Genomic DNA, 19,936 nt, shown 5'->3' on the forward strand with positions numbered 1-19,936 from the left:
GATGATAATGACTATGGTGTTTATATACTAAGCCCCTAGAATAGTACTTGGCACTTAGTAAGCACTTAATAATTTCTCATTGATTAATTGGTTGATAGCTCAAGGAGGGGATAGTTTAATGAATTTTCCTGTGATCATTCGAAGTGCTTCTCAAATTTAGAGAGCCACCTGGTGGCTGGCATTGATTTAGCATCCTGGAGAGATATGCTAAGTCAAACCAATAATTTCTCATAGATAAAATATTGCTCTGCATGGAAGCAAAAGTGTTTCACCCTATTGTCACAAAATAACTTTGTCCTATCTTCTTTCAGAGTATTCTGCTCATCTCAGGTTATGAAAGATAGCTAGAGCCAGAGTTGTACTTTAAAAAATACCAAAAATCTTTTTTGAGAATAAAGACGATTTAAAATGAAATAGGAGAAATAATCACTTAATCTTGCTTTTTAGTGTTTAATAAATGGTTTTCATTTCATTTTACTTGTGGCTGTAGCAAAATTTTGTTCTGTAAGTCAACTCAATGGAATTGATGTACAGATAACCTGAAACAGGAAATTTAAAAATTAAAGGACTCCGGAACAACTTTTGAAATTTACATCTGAATATAGGCATATGTGATCCTTTAGGAATTTAATTTAAATAAAATAATGAAGGCACATTCTCAAAATAATCCTTCTAATTGCTCTTCCTGCTTCCAGTCTCTCTCTCCAATCTGTCCTCCGCAACTCCCCCTGCATTTGAGGCCATCTCTAGTTGTCTTGATCTATATCTCGCCACCGAACCCACATGATTCTGGAGGAGAAAGTAAGGTTGATCACTTTGTACAACCCTCTCTTACTTAAATCCAATTCACTTGCAAGTCATGACATCATCTTCCTGATGTCATAGTCCTCTTTAAGAACAAAGACAAAAACCAATCTCTACAGAGCTGCCAAAATGGTATTTCTAACATGTTGTGGCAACATTGCATTTTCCCCTCCATTTTAAAAAAATCTCACTGTATATCACCTATTTGACAAAAGCATTGGTGCTTTCATGGATTTTTCTAGATTTTAAATTTATAGTTGAATCCTGTTAACTAATACCGCTCATGCCAAGTCTTTAACCACTAGAATGATGAGCATTATTTGTTTATTTAACCCTGTGGTACTTACTTGCTCTTTCCTTACATAATGGATATCCATGGCCTTGTTTTCTTGCTACCCAGGTCATCTGCACCTACCTTATCCCCTGTGCTTAGCTTGGCTATTGGTCTTAGAACATTTTTGAATGCTGTTGTTTCTTGGCAAGACAGATCTTCCCTCAGAGATTTATGTGAGCTGGGAGGTACCATCATCTAGTGAAAAAATTGCAACTTAGGAGAGGCAGATTTTAGTCCTGACCATGTTACAAACTAAGAGCAACAATTAGAAAGCTACAAAAATGTAGATTTTAGTTAGTGATGAGGAAGAACTTTTTTAACAATTAGAATTCAAGCTACAGCTTTCTGAGGTACTGAGCTCATCATCTTTGTAGAAATTGCATGATTATATGTTGAAGATATTCTAGAAAGAATTCCTACTTAGGTAATGACTGGATGAGAAAACCTCGAAGGACCCTTTGCAACACTGTGATACATCATTGCATGAACTAGTCAGGTTGCCCTGATCATTTAATTTAACTTACCTGGCCCTCTGTTTCCTCTGAAAAATGTTGGTGTTGGCCAGACTAAATGATCTAACATTATATCTAGCTCTAAGTTTGTAAGAATCTATGGTCATTATGTTAAAGAAACATCAAATGTATTTATAAAAATCAAACACTACAATAAAAAAAATCAATGTTGCTTAAATTTGAAAAGCAAACATATTACAGATTTTGAAATGCATTTTAAAAATTTAGTTGTGGTCAAATTCAATTTCAAGTTAATTGACATTATCACATTATGCTTTTCAAATTTGCCATTGAATTGTTTTATAAAGTGGCCTCCAAAATTGATCTTCAGTTCTGCTTTTCACATAAATTCACATAAATTATATAGCAATGAGCTCATGTATCAAGCAAGATTACCCAACATGTAAACAGTCAAAGTTAAAGTGATGGTAGCATTGATTTTTATTACACAGAGAAGTGATTACATTATTATTTTTGTCAGAGTAAAGAAAACAAACAGTAAGCACATTCCAGTGGGAATGATCAAGGAAAAAATTTGAGTACTCTATTGCCAATATATGATTGCCCCGCATTTTTAGCATTTAGGAGTCCAGTGTTAGTAAGTAGAAAAGAAAGAATGTATTTTTATTCAAATTGAAATACTATTCATCAGCTGGACTATGAGGTGTACTATTGCAGATGATAATTGTGTTCTTGTAACTTTCCTTATTGATTGATAGCCACTAAGACTAGTATACTGCTATGCACTGGAATATTACCTAGCTCATCTTAATGAGCATCTAACATTTATTAAACTCCAAATGGGTGAAGAAAGCTTTACTTGAGAATGGTTGTATGAGTTTAAAAATCTTTGTCCTTTAAACAACTTTTATAACTTCCATTGCCCTACGTGTTTGGTATTGTTATGCACAGTTTATTCTTCCTTCTAAGTAGTATGCTCTTTGAGGATAGAACTTCACCTTATTCATCTTTGTGCACCGTACTGTACTTAATGCAGTGCTTTGAACATCAAAGGAAATCAATAAATATTTGTTGAGGTGAATTGAAGTTATAAAGTACATCTCAGTCTTTGCCTTAAAATAATTAAATGGCAAACAAAAATTCAGTGTGTGTGTGTGTGTGTGAGTGTATGTACATACATATATATATATATATATACATACAAATACATATAGACATATGTATATATACCTATATTCTCTAATAGGTCTGCTCTGATATGAGTTTTCGTTCCAATAACCTAGAAAAGAAGCCATCCAGACCAACCTATCCTGTGACTTCTGTCCATTCCCTTCCATAAGCTGATCACAGGAAGTTCACACAAGTGCCAAGGGATTTCTCCCAATTTTCTTAATATAGTGAAGATACCAGTAGAGACTGTGTGCTGTACACCAGCTATTTCTCTCTATATGGTATATACTAGATGACAGAACCATCCTTTTTTCTTTCTAGTCGTACATTTCTTCAATGACATCCTTTATATGACATCTGTTTAATTCCTTGGTTATAATGTGTTGTAACCCATTCACAATCACCAGAACCTTCTACATTTCACTCAGTCTGCATCTCAGGTTTAATTATTCAGAGGCCAAAGTGTGCTGTGTCACCATATAATATCAACAGAAGAATATTGATGTTGAAAAGAAGGATTTTATTTCACAGAAAACCTTAGGGTAATTAAAACAGCTTCACAACTTTCCAAAGTTAAAATATCCTGTTCTTCTCATGCCTATTCAATTATAAATCCAACTCACCATCCATTTGTAATGTCTGTCTAGTATATATATATATATATATATATATATATATATACCTATATAATATACTATATATATATATATATATACCTATATATATATATATATATATAATATATATATATATATATATATATATATATATATGAAGTTCCAAATACAAACCAAATCACTGGCCAAAATAAAAACTTTAAAAGGCGATAATTGATAGATAAGTTCTATAAGATGGTCATTCAATTACATATCATTGTCTAAATAATAAGAGTCTTTATTCCCTTTGTTCTGCCTAAGAGAAGTTACACCAAATTCTTTTATGTGATTATGCTTCTCATTCAAGAGCTCTTTAGGCTTGATGTAATATATGCAATATCTTATGCAAACAGGAGCATCTATCTGGATGACTTGACCATTGATAAGCAATTACCCTTTGACTTGGACTACGAGTTCCTGACTGCAGCAAACAACATTAGCCTACATGTAATCCTGCTTTATAATTCAGTTGACATTATCATATCAACTCTTTCAGTCAATCTTCTATAATCTTGGCTATCTGTCTATCTATCTATTGTAAAAGCCTACCTATTCTCATATCTATCTATCATCTATCTATCTATCTATCTATCTATCTACCTATATATGTTATTCTATTAAAATTATTCACAGATGTGAAAATACACACATAGGTCAAAGGCTATTGATGTTCAGATTGTTGGGTCATTAAAACAACTTCACATATCCCCAAAGGTAATCTATCCTACTTTTCTCATGCTTATTCAATTTTGAACCCAAATTCTTGGTCACCTCTTTTTTTATAATAATGCCTATATATATTTTTTCACAAGCCTTTTGAGAAAAAAAAAGGACCACACTTTTATACAGAAAGTAACTTCATTCCTTATTAGATGGTCTACTGATTAAAATGTAGCCTTATTTATTTGTCTTCTCTTCCCTCTTTTTTCTTAAATAGAGTTCTAATTTAAAGGCAGTCATTGTTTTTCTTCCTTATAATTTATGATTTTGGTACCTTTCTTTTCTCTACTTTTTGGAAAGGGAAAAGAATAAGAATTTATATAGCATCTACTATGTGCCAGGAACAGTGCTAAGCATTTTTTACAATTCTTATTTCCTTTGATAACACTGGATATTATTTGAAAATAAATCATAAATGAGAACTGTCCAGATATATTAGAACCAAAAGGCAACGTGAACATAATAATCCATTGTTCACCTCCCCAAAGAAACCTAAAAGGAAAATTCCCATGAATATCATAGTCAAAATCCAAAGCTCCCAACGTCAAACAAAACAAAACAAAAACACTATAGATATACCTAGAAAGAAAAAGTTCAAACATGAAGAAGCCACCATCAATATGATATAAGATTTAGAAGCTACTTCCAAAATTGAACTCAACTTTTGGAATGCTAGGTTCCAAAAATCAAATTATACAGACTTACAACCAAGAATAATTCATCTTGCAAAGCTGAGTATAATCCTGCAGGTGACAAAATGGATTTTTAATGAAATAGAAAACTTTCAAGCATTCATGTTGAAAAACACCACAGCTGAGTATTAACTTTGAAATACAAATACCATATTCAAGATAAACCTAGACAAGTGAATATTTGGAGTAATTGGATGGGATTGTATGATGTAGGGCTAACGTTGTAATACATGCAGAAAAAACAAGTGTCCCTTCAGAGCCTTAATGGTATTTGGTTTTGAGGGAATTGAGAAAAAGAATGGACCTGAAGGTGTATTAGTTTTCCTCTAAGAGTTTTAAGAGCAGGAAAATAAAAGAATGCAAAAGTAACAATTAATGTAGATTAGAAGAAGAAAAGGATTAGAACTTAACTATTTTTCATAATTGGGGTGTGTGAAAAGAACACAGAAACATGGAGAAAGAAGGTGAAGGGAGCAGAAATAAGATGAAGTCCGCTCTTCTCTCATGGACAAAGGAAAGTTTGACAGTCCACAGGTGCATTGGTGGCAGCTTATACAGGTTTAAGAGAGCCTATTGTAGGAGCATTTCCACTTCAGAAATTGGCAAACACTACAAATCAGAACTTACTGACTTAATTTATTGTTTTGTTGATTGTTGAAATTTAAGACTGTTTTTGTCTATATACCAGTTTAGTATTTAAACACATCAAATTAAACAGGCTAACAGGAAAAGCAGGTTAAGAAGAAAATGATACTGGGGAGGGAATTGTTTCAAGGCAAACAAACTTCCTGATCTCAAAGGATGGATTAAAAAAAAAAAGAAAACAGGGCAGCTAGATGGTGCAATGGATAGAGAACCAGTCCTGGAGTCAGGAGGACCTGAGTTCAAATCTGGCCTCAGACACTTACTAGCTGTGTGACCCCGGGCAAGTCACTTAACCCCAATTGCCTTAAAAAACAAGCAAACAAAAACAAAACTAGAAATTGAGGAATTGCCTGTCAGTTGGGAAGTGGTAAAAAATGTTTGTTATACAATTAATGTGATATTATTATACCATAAGAAATCATGATTAAGACAATTTCAAAAACTTCTGGCAAGTATGAACTAACGTCAGATGAAGTGAGTAAAACCAGAAAAAAATTTATATACACACATATATACATGCGTGCATACATACATATACATATTCACATGCACGCCTGTACATATACACACACATATATGATTCAAATACACATATGTATATATGTATACACATATATGTATAGATAGATATGTCTATATATACACACAATATTACCCTATATGCATATATTTGCACTATATGTATATTTATACATTCATTGTATATATATGCATACCTACACAAATAAATGCATATATGGTATAATATAACATGTGTACATACATACAGTAAATAAAAACAACTTTGAAGACATAAGAATTGTGATCAAAACAATGATCAGCCATTCCCATGGTGAATGTGTTATCCATCTCCTGACAGAGAAGTGATTAACTCAATATGTAGAAACAGTCATAGATATCTAGAAATGACTATCATATGGAGTAGTTTTGCTCAACTATGCTTATTTATTTTGCATAATTCAGTAGTACAGATAATTCTTAGTTATTGTGTTAGATACAAATTAGAGCCACTGTTTAGCCATATTACTTTACAATCATATCACCCCTCCCCAGTAAATATTGTTACATTTTTATCTAAGATTATCTAAAGGTCCAACTTAATCAGATTTTTTAAGGGGTGGGATCAGGATCAGCATTTAAAATCCTACTAAATGTATCTGTCTGAAACATTCCTTCTCACAACAAAGAAAAAGAAAAGTAATATCATTGAATGGAAAACTCTAGTGAAAAATAAAATTCAGTCAAGTCTCCTTAGAGAGAATGAAAGCTGTTTATTTCATAACACAAGTTCAATAACTATCCTACAATAAAAATTGTTACTTTTAATAACTTCACTTACAATGAGCTTACTCCCTTCAGAAAATTTGTAAGCCAGCCACAAATACTTGACCACACAGAGAGTCATCAATATCGTACGAGCGGATTTGAATTATGACTGATTGCTACAACCTCTAGAGAAAAAAGTTAGCCACAGTCCCTGAAAGGTTCAAATCTATTCTAATGGTTGGCCCAAGCTAATATTACTGGATCATAGATTCAGAGCTAGAGAAGACCATCTAGTACAAGCCCCTTGATTTCCACATGAAGAAATGAAGCCCAGAGGTTAAGTAATTGACATAAATGTTTTTCTCTAATTACAATAATGGTTTAGTTAATTAGAAATTCAGCAACACTTGTTATGATGCTTGGATAATCATTGTTAGAGAAGCAAACCATAACCTATATTTTATCTGCTGGTTTTTAGGGTTAAATTAATAAGCACACATGGGGAGAAAAAGCTTTTCCTGGACTATGAAACTCTCCAAGCCTGTAGGAGAAATGAATAATTGAATTTGTTTTTCCTGCCCAGTACATTTCATCTGCCTAGAAAATCTGATTTATAAATATTATCTGATGGGATCCATACCATTAGTTCCATATCATGGTTATAGTGATCAAAGCTTGGAAGTGTTAAATATTATACCAGTGACATTTTTCTCTTGAACAAGAGATAGTGGATATAGACTTCTAATTTGGCTTCTGTGGTTACAAATCTCAAAAGGGAGTCATGAATTCTGGTTTCCTCTCCTGGGCTCCTTTTTGATGAACTCTGCAATAATGAATAAATTATTTATTCTTTCTGTGGATGGTTTTTCCCTTGCTGTACCCTTAACACAGATAAAGGCTATCTTCTGAGAGGAATATTGTGAAAAATTGCAATATGTGAAATACTTTAAAATAACCACATGCATGGTTTTCTGATGTAAATTATTGTGATTAATACTGATAATGAATAAACATTCTTGATCATAAGAATTGTGATTTTAAAATACAATATTGCTATGCAGCCAACAGATCAGAAACATTATCACTCTGTTCTAGTTATAAAGGGAGACTTCAGAATGGTTTGCGTATGTTGAAACTTGATTTTAAGCAACCTTTCTTCAGCTTTACAGTAATATGGTACAATTAGTCCATCATCAGAAAGAAATCTGGTCTCTTAGAATTCTAATTCTGCCACTGCAAGCATTTGATTTAATGTCTTGCATACCTAAGTACATCCAAACACCTGGGATGGAATTCATGGCATCAAGGTCTTCCTCTTCATTAAAAACATATGATACCTTAAGGGAAGGGTGTTTTCCTTTAAGGACTGCTCCCTATTTAATTACTGTAGGCTACCTTTCTCACATTTTGTGAGGTTCATCAGAGCAATGAAACTCCAGTGTGATTCAGAGTACATCAATATATCCACCACTTATATCAGAGTAAGTGTAGTTTGCCTCACTTCAGAAAAAAAATCACGTGGTTAGTAAGAAGTCTGTAGTTGAACTAACAAAAATGACAGTGTGCTATTCCTTCTATGAGAAAAAATACATCATCTCACAAACAAACCATTACCAACAGAGAACATTTCTGAAGCATAATTTAGAATGTTGTGATCCCATACTACATGAGTGATATAATGATACCATATAACTATTTAAATTTTTTAAATATCTAATATCATGTAGACATATTGGCATTGTGTAGACTAAAAGTAAAAGTGAAGAAAAAGCAGTTGATCTAAGGCAGAGGTGAAAGTAAGCAGTTTTTCCCTCAGGGTAAAAAAACACTAAATGTATTTTCAAATCAACCTTTTACTTTGTGATGTGAAACTAATGCTTGAAGTAATTAAGATGAGTAGTGGGAGGGGAGAAGCCTGGACACTGACTCATGCAGGCAAAGACCCTAGATACTTGTTCTCCGAGGAGAGAAATCCAGGAACACTGCCCTGTGGGTGAGAGATAGATACTCTAAAGCACTGAACCCTTTGGTGGAAGCCCCCAAGACACGATGAGGCCACACATAGAGATGCTACTGCTTGGTTGGAAATGAGGAGGACCTAGGCTGTGGAGGAGCTCACCTGGTGTACTACTGCTTGGGGAAAAGAAGTACCATCTGACAGCTTCATAAAAATTTCACTAATTAGTCTTGCTAATTTTGTAACTGAAGGGACTCCCACTGAGAAACACTCTTCTCCAAATCAGAATTCAAACCTGTTGATGACATAGAATCCCCAAATTGAAAATTAAAAAAAAACTCAGCCTCTATCTAATAAATTCATATGTGAAAAGAACACTATCTATATCATATTCAACAAGTCATATAACCTCTATTTAAAAACCAGCAGGCAGGGGATGTATCGGAAGTGACCTATCTTTTCTAGGCAAACCATTCTACTTTTGAGCAGTTCTAATTATAAGAATGTGGGGGTTTGGAGCACTGGCCCTGAAGTCAAGAGGACCTGAGTTCAAATGTGACCTCAGACACTTACAAGCTGTGTGACCCTGGATATGTCACCTAATCCTGATTGCCTCAAAAAAATGGGAGTTTTCTTTGTTTTTATTTCTTTTGTTCTGGGTGACATTAAGCCAAAACATTTGTTTGTCTACCTTGTTTTTGTTGATACAAAATGAAGTTGGGTTCTTCTGTCAGACCCTACAGAGAACAATTCTAATATCTCATGTGATAGCCCTTCAGACTCTTGAACACTGCTATTATGTAACCCTTGATTAAGTCTCCACTTCTCCAGGATAAACATGTCCATTTTTTTTCAGTTGATTCACATATGACATAGACTGAAGGCCCTTCATGCTAGCTGGCCATCTCTGGGCACCCTTCATTTTAACAATATTTTCCTTAAACTGTAGCACTCTCTGAAAACAAGGTGAAATCAAGTGAAATCTGATGAGGACTGAGCAAAATAAAATTATTTATTCCTTATTCTTGAAATCTATTACTCTTTTAATGCAGCCCAAGATTGCATTTTGTGTGTGTGTGTGTGTGTGTGTGTGTGTGTGTGTATTTTTTGGACTGCTTCATGATGTCACTGACTCATATTAAAGTCCATGAAAATTCCTTTACCTTTTTCAGAAAAAAATATAGTCCATAGAAGGCCTCTCCCATCTTGTACTTATGAAACAGATTTTTTTATTCCATATTTTTTATCCCTCTTAAATTTCATCTTTTGACATTCAGCCCATTGTTCTAGCCTTTCAAGGTCTTTTGTATCTTTACTTTGTTATTGTGTTGGTGATCCCTCAAGCTTTGTGTCATCTGCAAATTGGATAAACATGCCATTTATATCTTTACTAAGGCATCGATAAAAATATTAAGCAGTACATAACCAGTGTATCTTCCAATGGACATTATACTAGATAACTCTTATACCATTCACACTATGGAAAGATTCCCTTTCCTTTATTGCACATTCCAGGAGGGATTAATAACCTGTCTGGTACTCCCATTGTTCCCATCCAAACAAACAGTTCCTCACTCTTAGTAAGAATAAAATCAAGGACAGAATTTTACCTTATTGGTTTTTCTACCTAATGCAGAAAGTCATTAGCTGTTGTGCTTTTGGCAGACAGAAACCTTTAGCAGATGTCTAGATAATTGAAATCCACCATCACTACTATATCATGCTTCTGTGACACAGACCTGTGATCTGTTTCCCAAACTCCACATCTATTTCTTCTTTCTGTTCAGGTAGTTTATATTGTACTCCAATGACAAAAACCAATTTTATTTCTCTCTCCATTGTCTTTCACCTCAAAATTCATTGCCCTTGTTCTTCCCCCTTCCCATCTCCACTAGGCCTTTAGTTCCTGAATTTCCTCAAATGAATAAATGATCTTAATATACAATGCTAATCTCCACCCCCCCCTTAATTTAGCTATTCTTTTTCTTTTAAATAAGACCTATCCCTCCAGAATTACATAGTACAGTTGTGCATTAAGTCCCAGAAAGTCTCAGCAATTCCCATGAGGTTGAATGTGTTTTGCATTAGGACCTGTAGCATTTCTTGGCGGTTGTCTAAATTTTCAACATTTGCATAAAGTCATTTAAGGCAAATTGTTTTATTTCTGGCTTTTGAATTTTGTTTCCTGTGATTTTTTGTGTGTCTCAGCTTCTTTTCTTCTTTGTTCTTTGTAGTTAAGTTTCTACTGCATCTACATAGTAGATAATTTCCCCCAGAACTGCTTGAGGTAGAGATTAAATGACTTGCCCAAGGCCCTGTAGGTGAGAAATATGAGAAGTGGTATTTGAATACCAGTCTTCCTGATTCCCAGACCACACCTCTATCTACAAAGCCATCCTGCTTCTTTATGTACTGTCATAGAGCCTACACATATATTTAAAATGTAAATGTAACAATTTTAAAAATGCAAAAATCTTTAAAAAGTTAATATTTCTAACTTTTTTTACTTCCTGTATATTGTTGTGCTGAGACAAAGTCGTGGTCTTCGTGCTGTAATTATGATTCTACCTTATTATTTCATGACCTATTTAAGAATTAACTATTTTTCTGTTTATGAATGAGTATTTCATTTTAAAATGATTTATAAAATAATCCATCTACTCCTCATTTTAAAAAAAACACCTTTTTATTTTGATAAATATTTAAGCAGTCCAACTAGGTAGATGTCTTCCTTAATAGTTTCCTGTGTATAATTTGTTTGTTTTTGTTTTTGAGATTGAACCAAACCAGAAAATACATCAAATATTTACCATCTCTGAAAGAGGCAAATAGATTTACATACATATATGTGTGTGTGTATTTTATATGTATACATATATACATATGCATGCACACACATGTGTGTATACATAGCTCTGCAATATGGAATGAGTATAAATAAACAAAAGAAATGACTGTAATATGAATATGTTTGCATATAATTAGATACACATACAGAAACACATACACATTTAGGGACCTTAGAAAACATCAAGTCCAATTGCCCTCCTTCAGTTTACAGGTAAGGAAATTGAGGCACAGAAAGATGAAATGATGCCCAGTGTCACATAACTAGCTAGAAAGTTCCTGAGGTAGAATTTGAACTTGAATCTTCCAAACTCCACCTCTGGCACTCTGCTCCCTTCTTAATATTGCTTCTAATTCATTACTAGATTTGGCTATGACAATTCTTGAAGTCTTTCTACTAAGTTATAGAGATGGAAAAATCTGTATTTGTGAAGAGAATACCCACAAATTACATTTTATTGAAATATAAAAGAATACTTCAGTGTGTTCAAAGAAATGCTGTAGTTATTTTTAGAGAATTGGAGCTATGAGAGAGAAAGGTAGGGGGAGGGAGAGAGATATTTTATGGTGTGTATTATTGAGGCAGTAATAAAAATTATCTACATTTTAAACAATTCTTTATGCTGTGTAGTGGTTTCCTTACAACCACCTTGTGAGATGCACATCTTATTAATCCCATTTTATACTTGAGGAAACCAAAGCTTGGTATGAAGAGGAAAAAGGGGAGAGAAAATAAGACCACTACGTAAATGCAGTAGTGATGAGAGAACATTTAAGATCCCCAAGGAATAGAGATGTATATATCCAAAGGCAGATACATATAACACTAATAAATTATACTTGTCATACATGAACAAGGAATCAGAGAAAAATACAAAGTGATTGAAATATATGTAAACCCATTTCTTCTCTAGTCCTTACACTAAGTGGAAAAACAGAGTTGTAACTAATGTTAATGTCCTGAAGACTTAAGTTAATCTAAGCCACCTGTGAAATAACTGGTGTTGGTAGCACAGGAGAAGGAAGGGAAGTTAAAGCAAACAACTATATGTTCTTTTTAACTTTCTCTGGCACGCTACAGTACAAGCATGTGGAGACTTCCTCCAGCATAATGGACAGATGAGAACAATTTGTTCCAATGACTATTAAGGCATCTGAAGCAGGTGCTGTGGAGGAGATCTTAGTCAGACACTGAAGACACTAAGGTCATCCACTGCATTCCAGGTCATCTCCAGTAGTCCTGACTTTTCTCCTGCCAATGGACTTTGATGACTTTGTAAGAGTATGGTAATAACTTTGTGCATCTCTGCCATACTTAAATCCAATTCACATGCAAACCAAGACATCTCCCATGATGTCACTGGTCATCTTTGAAAATGAAAGACAAACAACAGCCAAGAAATAGTTGGAGAGGGAAAAAAAGAAATGTCTTCACAGCTTTTCATAAGCAATCAGATACATTAGTAGTTGTAATGTTGTCGGACCTCAGTCATTTCTTTGTGAGGTGTTCATGCGCTCTCTCTCTCTCTCTCTCTCTCTCTCTCTCTCTCTCTCTCTCTCTCTGTCTCTTCACCTACATGTTTCTACCACAGACTGTTAGATTAAAAGAAAAAAGCATATAGCTATTCCATGAAAATAGTTTGGACTATATTTGAACATTCAGAATGCAATAGGATTTATTGAGGGATGCAGGTGTGCCCTTTTCTATATCAATAGTAGTCTTTAAATATGACATTGATAATCAGTTTTATTCCCAAATGAAAAGGTAGCTCCAATTTTGCCTATATAAAAACCAGTATCCATCCCATTATAATTTAGAAGTAGTGTGTCATAATGGGTAATGTGATTGAGTTGGAGTAAATAAGTCTTAGTGTCAAACTTTACTTTTCATAATGAATGAATTAATATGGGCCAGTCATTTATCCTTTATAAGCCTCAAGCAACTGTTTAAAACTTGTGTACTAAGTTATAGATAAATTGCAATCAGCTTTAGTGAACAACATTCCCATATGGCCATAATCAGATCACTGATATGCAATTTGCAATGAATGAAATCCATAATTAATGAAATTGTGAAGGCCATCTCTAGAGTGTTTAGGGCTGAAACCTGAAGGACAACAAAATAAAAGAACAATTGTACAGATCTTATTGTGTTTCTGTAATTATCTCTGCAGAGTACAGAGCAGGAACCATCTGAACTCTTCCAACAATCCTCTATAAACAGCTTTAAAAGAATGGCCTAAATCAAATTTTGGAGTGACACAACCAAAATAAAAGGTCAGAGGGACATATTTTTTCTAGCCTAAGACACCTTAGGAAATCTACTGAAGAGGTCTGCCTGGAGCACAGAAGGAGTAACAGCAATGGACCTTGAAGGCTGCTGCTTTAGCAGCAGCAGCAGGACCTTTGGGAACTTTCACAAAAGGACAGTAGGTAAAGACAAGTGGTCCAAAAGAGATTACAGAGAACCCTTATGCTAACTATGGGTGCAGTTGGTGCTGATTGGCAACTCTATATTGCCAATTAAACAATTCTGGGTTTCAGTTACAGGATGGAGAGGAGCAATTGTGATTAGTCACAAGGGAGCAGGGTCCTTGGTCATACTTACAGGGGCAAGAGGAGCACTAGTAATACAGCTACAGGGGAGCAGGATTTGGCCTAATGTAAAAGTAGCACACAGATGCATTGAAGAAAAACTCCTTAAAAAACAGAATAGGGAAAGCCAAGATGGCAGAGGAAAAGCAGTGACTTGCTTGAGTTCTCTCCCAACCCCCTCCAAATATAAATTTCCAGCCTAAAACAACCTGGATGGTTGATTAGAAAGGTCTATTACACTGGGCTGGGAGAGGAACACAGTTCAGGGTGGGTGCGTAGGCAAAGACCAGGCCTCAGCAAACCTAGAGCAGGCTTCAAAGGACTAAATCATGGGCAGCTGTTGCAGGTTCCAGACTTTTCAACCCACAAATGCCAAAGACAGCTTAGAAGGTCAGTAGGAAAGGTCTGCAACCATGACCACTGTGAGAAACTCAGTCCCAGCCCTTGTCCCAGTGCTGCCCTGGGAGGTGGCAGCTTCCAGAGCTCAGTCAACAGAATGAGAGGGAATTGAGTGGCTGATCAGAGGGTGATTACAAGGATCTCTTTGCTGGTGTTGAGACAGGATTCTCTTGCTTTGCCTGTGCTTGGATCTGAGTCACAGTTCTGGGTGGCGGTCCTGGGGCAAGGAGGAGCACTGGCGAGGTGGAGCTTGTAGTGTCACTGTAGAGAGATTCCTCCTCACAGTTTCAAGGCAGAAAAGAGTGCTTGTGGTCACTCATAGACCAGAGCACAGGCCAAGAAAGGAGTAAACAGCTCGCCCTTGATCATGGCACCTTGGAAGAACTGAAAATTAACAGGTCCCTAGAAGTATCTCTGAAAGCAGCTGCATAAAACCCCCAAAGCTTGGGACAGTACATTCTCCACACTGGAAGAAGACCTCTACCTTAACAAACAGTTTATAACTCAAGTAATTGGCTGAAATCAAGAGCAAACTGTGGAACAAAGTCAGACCATAGCATCTTTTTTTGGTGACAAAGAAGATCAAAACATACAACCAGAAGACAACAAAGTCAAAGCTCCTACATCTAAAGCTTCCAAGAAAAATACAAATCAGTACCAGGCCGTGGAAGAGCTCAAAAAGGATTTTGAGAAGCAAGTAAGAGAAGTAGAAGAAAAACTGGGAAGACAAATGAGAGTGATGCAAGAAAATCAGGAAAAACAAGTCAATAGCTTGCTAAAGGAGACCCCCAAAATACTGAAGAAAATAACACATTAAGAAATAGCCTAACCCAAATGGCAAAAGAGGTCCAAAAAGCCAATGAGGAGGAGAATGCTTTTAAAAGCAGAATTGACCAAATGGAAAAGGAAGTCCAAAAGTTCATTGAAGAAAATACTTCTTTAAAAGTTAGAATTGAGCAATTGGAAGCTAATGACTTTATGAGAAATGAAGACAATGTAAAACAAAACCAAGAGAATAAAAAAAATAGAAGTCAGTGTGAAATATCTCATTGGAAAAAATCTCATTTCCAACTGAACTGGAAAATAGATCCAGGAGAGAGAATTTAAAAAATATTGGGCTATCTGAAAGCCATGATCAAAAGAAAAGATCCTAGACATCAACTTTCAAGAAATTATCAAGGAAAACTGCCCTGATATTCTAGAACCAGAGGGTAAGGTAGAAATAGAAAGAATCCACTGATCACTTACTGAAAGAGATCCCCAAAAGAAAACTCCTAGGAATATTGTAGCCAAATTCCAGAGTTCCCAGGTCAAGGAGAAAATATTGCAAGTAGCCAGAAGGAAACAATTCAAGTATTGTAGAAACACAATCAGGATAACACAAGATTTATCACCTTGTATATTAAGGGACTGGAGGGCTTGGAATATAATATTCCAGAGGTCAAAGGAACTAGGATTACAACCAAAAATCAGTTACCCAGCAAAACTGAGTATAATCCTTCAGGGGAGAAAATAGACATTCAGTGAAATAGAGGAGTTGAAAAGACCTGATGAAAAGACCAGAGCTGAATAGAAAATTTGGTTTTCAAATACAAGACTCAAGAGAAGCATGGAGAGGTAAACAGGAAAGAGAAATCATAAGGAACTTATTAAGGTTGAGCTATTTACATTCCTGTATGGAAAGATGATATTTGTAACTTATGAGACTTCGTCAGTATGAGAGCAGTTGGAAGGAAAAAAATTATATGTATAGATAGATAGATAGATAGATAGATAGATAGATAGATAGATAGAGGGCACAGGGTGAGTTGAAGATGAAGGGGTAATATCTGGAGTGTAAACTTAAGGAGTAAGAGAGGATTATACTGGCAGAAGGAGAAAGGGAGAGGTAAAATGGGGCAAATTATCTTACATAAAACAGACAAGAAAACGCTTTTACAGTGGAAGGAAAAAGGGAGAATGTGAGAGGGAATGAGTGAATCTTATTCTCATTGGATTTGGCTTAAGGAGGGAATAACATATACACTCAACTGGTTATGGAAATCTATCTTACCTTACAGGAAAACATGGGGGAAAGGTATAAGAAAGCAGAGGGATGACAGAGGAGAGGGTTGCTTGGGGGAGGGAGTAATCAGAAGTAAACATGTCTGAGGAGGGAGGGACAGGGTCAAAAGAGAGAATAGAATAAATGGGGGGCAGGATAAGATGAAGGGAAATATGGTTAGTTTTTCACAACATGACTGCTATGGAAGTGTTTTGCATGACTTCACATGTATAACCTGTATCGAGTTGCTTGCCTTCTCAATGAGGGTAGGTGGAGAGGGAGAAAATTTGGAACCCAAAGTTTTAAAAACAAATGTTGAAAGTTGTTTTCACATGCAACTGGGAAATAAGATATACAAGATGTAGAAATCTATCCTGCTCTACAGGAAAATAGAAGGGGAAGGGAATAAGAGAATGGGGAGGATAGAAGGGAAAGCAGATTAAGGGAAGGGGTATTCAGAATGCACACTATCTTGGGGTGGGGGGAGGGACAAGATGAGGAGAAAAATTGGAACTCAAAATCTTTTGAAAGTGAATGTTGAAAACTAAAAATAGATAAATTAATAAGAAAAAAAGCAGGATAGGTCAAATGGAAAAGGAGATACAAACTATTGTTGCTGAAAATAACTTAAAAATTAGAATTGGGCAGGTGGTAACTAATGACTTCATGAGACTAAGAAACAATAAAACAAAGTCAAAGCTGTTTTTTTTTAAGTAGAAAATGGGAAATATCTCATCAGAAAAACAACTTACCTGGAAAATTGATCCAGGAGAGAAAATTTAAGAATAATTGGACTAGATATAATGTTTCAAGAAAATTTCAAGGAAAACTGCCCTAATATCCTAGAATCAGAAAGTAAAATAGAAATTGAAAGAATCCACTCATCATTCCAAAATGAAAACTTCCAGGAATATTATAGCTAAATTCCAGAGCTCTCAGATCAAGGAGAATGTATTGCAAGCAGCCAGAAAGAAACAATTCAAATATCATGGACCCATAGTCAGGATTACAGAAGATTTAGCAGCTTCCACATTAAAGGAGTGGATGGCTTTGGATATGATATTCCAGAAAGCAAAGGAGCTAGGATTAAATCCAAGAATCACATACTCAGCAAAAATGAGTACACTCCTTCAGGGGAAAAAATGGATATTCAATGTAATAGAGGACTTTCAAGCAATCCTAATGAAAAGACCAAAGCAGAATAGAAAATTTGACATCCAAAGAGAAAACTCAAGAGAAGCATAAAAAAAGTATACATGAAAGAGTACTCAAAATGGACTCAGTGAAGTTAAACTGCTTACATCCCTATATGGGAAGATCATTTTTGTAACTCTTAAGAACTTTGTCATTATTAGGGTAGTTATAAGGAGTCTATATAGGCAGAGAACACAAGTGTGCATCAATTATTTTGGGATGGTCACCAGAAAAGAAAGTAGGAGTGAGAAAGAGGGATGTGCTGGGAGAAGGGGGAAGGGAGAAGTAGAATGGAGGTAAATTCTCTCACATAAAGGAAGCCAACAAAGAAGAGCTTTAATAGTGGAGAAGAAAATGGGTAGGGGTGATGGGCAATGCTTGAACCTCACTCTCACTGGAATTAACTCAAAGAGCAAAGAAGATATAAAAATACTTAGTTGGGCATAGAAATCTAACTTATCCAATAAGGAGATAGGATGGGAAGAAAATAAGAAATTTTGGAGGGAAGATTATAAAGGGGGATGATGAGTTGGGGGAGGCAGTGGTTGGAAGCAAGACAGACTTTTGAGGAGGAACAGTATAAGAAGAGAGAGAGAAGGATAAAGTGAGAAAAGTGGAGAAGGGAAATGTATAGTTAGTGATACTAACTGTTAATATGAATGGTGTAAGCTCACCCATAGAATGGAAGTGGGTAGCAGAATGTATTGGAAACCAGCATCCAACAGTATGTTGTGTATAAGAGACACTTGGAACAGAAAGATACATACATATTTGAAATGAAGAACTGGAGCGGAGTCTATTATGCTTTAGCTGAAATGAAGAGGGCAGGGGTGGCAATCATGATTTCAGGCAATGCAAAAGCAAAAACAGAACTAATTGAAAGGGATCATCAGTGAAACAATATTTTTGGTAAAAGGTATCATAGATAATGATGTAATATTAAAAAATACAGTAAGTTTTTCTGATAAAGGCCCAATTTCTTAAATATATAAGGAACTTTGTTAAATTTATAAAAATAAGAGCTATTTGCCAACTGATAAATGGCCAAAGCTTATGAACAGGAAGTTTTCAGAAGAATAAATCAAAGCTGTATATAGTCATAAGGAAAAAATGCTCCAAATAGCAGTTGATTAGAAAAATGCAAAATTAAAACAACTCTAAGGTACCACCTCATATCTATCAGAAAAAAACAAATGCTGGAGGGGATGAGGAAAAAAATAGGTACACTGATGAACTTTTGGTGAAGTAGTGAACTCATTTTACCATTCTGAAGGACAATCTGAATCCATCTTCAGAAGACTTTGAAATTGTGCATACCCTTTGATCCAGTAATACCACTATTAGCTCTGTACCCCAAAAGGATCAAAGAAAATGGAAAAGGACCTATCTGTACAAAAATATTTATAGCTGCATTTTTTGTGGTGGCAAAGAATTGGAAATTGAAGGAGTGTTCATCATTTGCAATATGGTTGACCAAGGTGTGGCATATGATTGTGATTGAGTAGTGTTATGCTATAAGAAATGATGAAAGAGATGGCTTCAGGAAAAAAAATGTGGCAAGACGTATATAAGCACATGCTAAGTAAAGTGAGAACTGGGAGATCATTGTACATAGTAACAACAATGATGGTAATGATGATCAATTGTGAAAGACTTGGCTACTCTGATAAACACAGTGCTCTAAGACAATTCCAAAGGACTCATGATGAAAAAAATGCAAATTGAAGTATAATTTTCTCTTTCTGTCCTTTTTGCTTGCAATATGGCTAAAATAGAAATATATTTTGCATGATTTCACAATTGTAATTGTTACATTGTTTGTCTTCTCAGTTGTTGGGGTGAGATATGAGAGAAAGTGAGAAAATCTAGAGCTCAAAATTTTAAAAAAGAATGTTTAAAATTAATTAATAAATTTTAAACATTATGTCCTCCATTTACCAATGACAGATATACTATCACATCTTAACACTTTAGTATCTAATATGCTATATAAGAAAAGATATTAGGCTCTTGAGAAAATGAAGTATGGAATATAGGATATGAAGGAACACATAGAGAAGAAGTCAATGCTGGAAAAGACACAATTTTGATAGCACTAAGAAGTTGACTTTTAAGATGCCTCAAAGAAGAGAAAAATGCT

The sequence above is a fragment of the Phascolarctos cinereus genome, unplaced genomic scaffold (genome assembly GCF_003287225.1).
Source record: "Phascolarctos cinereus isolate Bilbo 61053 unplaced genomic scaffold, phaCin_HiC Scaffold_7;HRSCAF=346, whole genome shotgun sequence".
Taxonomy (NCBI): domain Eukaryota; kingdom Metazoa; phylum Chordata; class Mammalia; order Diprotodontia; family Phascolarctidae; genus Phascolarctos; species Phascolarctos cinereus.